Below are 5283 nucleotides of genomic sequence, written 5' to 3' on the forward strand. Positions count from 1 at the left end.
ACTAAAATTGAGTGTTGGGAGAGTTAGAACAGACAAAAGAAAATATTTCTTTACTCAGAGTGTGGTTGGTCTGTGGAACTCCTTGCCACAGGACGTGGTGGTGGCATCTAGCCTGGACGCTTTTAAAAGGGGATTGGATAAGTTTCTGGAGGAAAAATCCATTACATGTTACAAACCATGATGTGTATGTGCAACCTCCTGATTTTAGAAATGGGTTATGTCAGAATGCCAGATGCAAGGAAGGGCACCAGGATGAGGTCTCCTGTTATCTGGTGTGCTCCCTGGGGCATTTGGTGGGCCGCTGTGAGATACAGGAAGCTGGACTAGATGGGCCTATGGTCTGATCCAGTGGGGCTGTTCTTATGTAAGGAATCACAGTTCATGGGTTAGGCCAAAGTCTCCTTTCCCATTCCACATGAACTGGAACAACTGTTTTGTTGCAGAGATTTCCAAACTCATGTGATGCATTGCACAGGCCCACAAAGGCAGACTTTTAATTATATCTGCTGCTCGTAAGTTTCCCTCAATTTGCATTTCTCACTTTATGTTTTACAGTGTGCTGGAGAGAATTTGTGTACATAGTTCATTGTCTTGTTTGCAAGATAAACCCAATAAGAAGGCTGCTATTAACTATGTTCATTTAGAGGAGGTGTTTTCTAAGCAAAGTTAGATTACGGCAATTGTTCATCATTAATTTTGTTAATAGATGTTTATTCATTTGTATTACCTTGTAAACAAGGCAGTGCATTATACAGTAGACACACTGCCAAACTTAGGATGTGGCTTAATGTCCTCATTTTATTATGTATAATCACAATGCTTGCAAGAACCCATGACTAATATCCTTGAGGCGGGACTCTTTGTGAATTTTGAAGAACTGAACGCTAGGCTTTGGAACCAATTCTGCATATTACAAATCTTCACCTGCATCAGAACCTGTGGAAAATGAAAACTGAATTATTGAGGCAAAACGCTTAGCAAGATGCAGGAAAAAAGGGGGATTAGATACATATGAATTCCATAAGAAAAAACATCTGCAGTTACACTAGACAGGATAAAACTGCAAGGTCTACCAGTCCCCAGTACTTCAAGCCATAAGCCGATCACCAACTTGAGTCAGAAATACAATTTCCTTCATGGGAATCTATAATAAAATTATTTGCATTATGGGGGCTTTAAACCTCCCTCTGATAAGTTCACCAGACACACCACAGTTTTGGAAGGGACTCAACAAATGGAAGTGTTTAAGAAAAGATGAATACTTCTCTATAAATGTGGCTCCCAGAGAGTGCAAGGGGCAATTCAATCCTAACCTGGGTTGGCACAGCTGGGCTGAGTGGCCTGTGCTTTATCCAGCACAAGTAAGGATCAGGCTGGAGGCCTCCTTGGGGTAAGGGGATATTTTTCTCCTTATCCTGAGTAATACTGCAGCCTGCCCAATGGGGCTACTCGGATCTGCACCAACGAATTTGCTGGTGCAAGTTCAAACAGCCCCATGTAAGGCTGCCAAATCTGGGAGGGAGGATGGAATATGGCGGAGATCTGCTATGCTGATCCTGCCGGCTCCTGGGTCTGGTCTATCCCATGTTCCACTCTCCTCCTCCCCAAATTGCCTCCTTCCCACCTCCATGCCACCCTCCCCAAGCTCCTGAACCGCTTGGTGCTTTCCTACCTCTGCCTGGGGGGTATCTGGGAGGTTCGGATGCATAGCCAGTGGGCCGGCGTAGGCCTTTCATAGCAAATGTGCTTTAAGTCACATTTGTGACACTATAGGCCAATGCAGCAGTAGGATTGCACTCTGAGTCTCACACAGCACATTCTTACATATGTTTACTTGGAAGGGAGTTCCACTGTGTTCAATAAGACTTTGTTCCAAGTGTGTGAACCCAGAGCTTCAGCCTGTGGGACAACCAACGAATATGCAGATTGCAAATTCTGGATAAGTGGAAATGCTCTATGTAGTTACAGTATACTGCCATGGGGCTTCTAGCAAATTAGCATCATAAAACTACCAGCTACTCAGCACCAAGTATATTTGTATACCTGTGCATCTCCTCCGTGCTTTGAAATGAAAAGAAATAAAAGGTTAACTAGGTGACACTGCCCAGTTAACAAGGATTATGCAGAGAAATGATATACCCAACCATTCATTACTAGTCTGAAATAAACTATTGCCTTACGAGGATGTTGTTGAACTGTCATTTACTTTGGGATGTCCTAAGATTTTTTTTAACCAGTTAATTGACAGATCAATCAATTAAATGGCAGACAGTTAATTGACTGAAAAGAGCTCTTAGTTGGTTGATTGCTTTAAACTCACAGCCCCTAATCTTAGCTTGTGTTTGTATCTCATGTCTCCTGCACCTATTAATAAATCTACACTAACCCTCCAAAAATCAATATTAATTGTCAGAAGTTATTCAGATGCCTGCCAAAGACTACATAATTTGAATGGAAACACTGAAGACTAACCGGCAAGGCCATGGAGTCACCCACTCATTCATTCTCCATTCATTTCACTGGAAAACCACACAAGTGCCAAAGGAAAAATAAAAGAGGCTGCAGTGTTACAAGTCCTTGAACCAGTGAGGAAAACTCATATGCAGAAGCAAATCTATGGTATTTATCTAGGTCCCATTTCTCCAGCTGGTGCTACTTGTTGGCTGTGATTACAGCTGGGTTAGGGGGATAATGTTTAATAGATTTTACTTGCAAAAGACATTATTATGATATCGAGATTTGGTTTAATGCAGGGGTTCTCAAACTTAGCACCAAGATCCGCTTTTTACAATGGCAATCTGTCGGGACCCACCAGAAGTGATATCATGAACCTGGAAGTGATGTTATGGCTGGAAGTGACACAATCAATTTAGGCTTCCAACCTAAGCCACGATCAACCAAAGGTCTCATTACACAGCTTGCTCATGCTGTTATTTTGCATAGCTCAGAATTCAAACGTTCCAGTTTGGAAGTCAAAGCAGAACACAGACCCGGACCCTTCTCTAACCAAACAACCCTCTCCCTTTCCAGCATCCCATCTTCCCAACTATTCAGGGCAAAGCACTATACCTCTTTCCAACCGGGAGCCCGCCATGCTCAGCAGCTCTGTACCGTGTATTTTCAGCTCTGTATTTTCAATGTCGGCTGAGGCAGGTGCTACACGTTCCACCTGAAATTGGCTCATGACCCACCTAGTGGGTCCCGACACACAGTTTGAGAAATTCCGGTCGAATGTATACTTAATACTGTGATTGAAGCCATTGGTCATCAACTGGCAGGTTATACCCCAACCTAAGTTTGGGTTGCACCTGTGCTTCTTGAACCTTTTTATTTACCTGCAGCTTTTGTTAAACAGGCAGTTTAGGAATTTGATTTTTTAAAGAAAAGTAAAAGACTGACATAAAATATGGGTTTGTGGATGAAGAAAAGCTGGAAGGCTTCCAGTGTTCCTCCTTTTTCATTGTACTATTTTACTTGCACTCTAGAATTCTTGTATCTGCTAAATCACTGCCATAATGACTTGCCATAACATTAAATAATTTTATTACCAAATGTCAAAGACAAGATAGACTAACAGGGTTGCATTTTATTGACATACAGGTATCAAATCAATTGTTTTGGACAGTGGTCAATAAATCTTCATACTTTGAGGTGTGGGGGGAGGTGAGAATTTTGACGTGAGACAGGTTGAATGAAATCATATCGAATATGAAAGCCTGTTAAGGCTGATGAGAACAAGCCCCTGGTATTCTGAGATGGGTTCATCAATTTGGGCCGGGTGTGAAATATAGTATGGCGATAAATTTGAGGTAAATGTTCTATGAGGAAAAATAGAATCATAAACCTCATGGAACGTCTGCCTTGACATGCATGACAGCCTCTTCGAATGCTGGATAAATGACACAACTGAAACCTTGCTGAGTGTAGCTAATGAATTTCTAACGTCACCATTAGGACAACCTTGCAGTTAGTTCTGGTCAAGCAACAAATAGAGGGCTTAAGCCATAGCCGGTCCTGCCATGTATGAAGTCACCTGATGTGCCAGACTGCAGGGGCTGATGTGGTGGTAGGTTCAGGGCATTCTTGCAGCTGCTTCTGTCTAGCCTGCCACAGACACAAGCCACACGGATTTGCTTCCACTCACTTGAGCAGGAAATGAATGGTCTGCCAGTGGTCTCACTAGGGTTTGAGTCACCCAGTGTGGGAGGCCAGTGCATCACCCCAATGATGGACCTCCTTCCATGCAGTGGGTGGGGCAAAACCATTGGTGATGGGCGTGGTGATCTACCATCACCCCGCCTCCCTGTTTGTTTTGCTATAACTTTTGATAGAATAAAGATATTTCAATGCTGTTTGCTCCATTGCATTCTGCATGAAATTACACATCAATTGATATATAACATGATAGTATTATTCAAAAATACCAAGATTTTAAAAATTATGGCAAGTAGTGGTGTAAAACCCTCCTCTGCATGTCACCCAGTGTGGCTCATACCCTCCATACCTGCCTAGCAATGCCACTGCAGTCTGCCTCATTAGCATGGTCCTCACATAAGTCTGTTATACACAGTCTGCAAATAGCGAAGTGACGGATTTGCATGGAGAGAGGCTACAACTCTGCTCTCATAGGCTCTATACAGAAGTTCTGATGAATGCATGGAGGTCAGGGCAGGACCAGCAGTTACAATCCTAATCTCACATGGGTTTGGTCTGTGCAAATATGTCCTGTGAACTGGGCTACAGATAGCATCATTTATTCATGGCACTTAAGCAGCAGCCCAGTAAGGAAAGAGCCATATTTCCATGGTAGAATGCTTGGTAGAATAGTGCTTACTCTATGTGCTGTATGTTGGAAAATGGTTGCAGTGCCACCTACAGGACAATAGGGGAAGTGTATTGTCCAGGAGACATGTCTCAGAGGCTACCTGTCATAAGAACATAAGAAGAGCCCTGCTGGATCAGACCATAGGCTCATCTAGTCCAGCTTCCTCTATCTCACAGTGACCCATCAGATGCCTCAGGGAGCACACAAGACAACAAGAGACCTGCATCATGGTGCTCTCCCTTGCATCTGTCCTGGACCTTTGTCTTCTCTGACCTGTGGCGGTGCATCTCTACCTGGATTCCTCCCCCCCCCCCCGATCCTCCAAGCATGCAGATGTCTCCTCATCAGATCTGACCAGCCTCATGGAGTCCACCATGCCATGAGATTTCTCACATCCATGCAAAGGGAATAACTCCAGGATTCCCTTTTCTAAAGTGTAGGACTTGTATAGCCATCAA

Source organism: Tiliqua scincoides, chromosome 1, assembly GCF_035046505.1.
Source record: "Tiliqua scincoides isolate rTilSci1 chromosome 1, rTilSci1.hap2, whole genome shotgun sequence".
NCBI lineage: Eukaryota > Metazoa > Chordata > Lepidosauria > Squamata > Scincidae > Tiliqua > Tiliqua scincoides.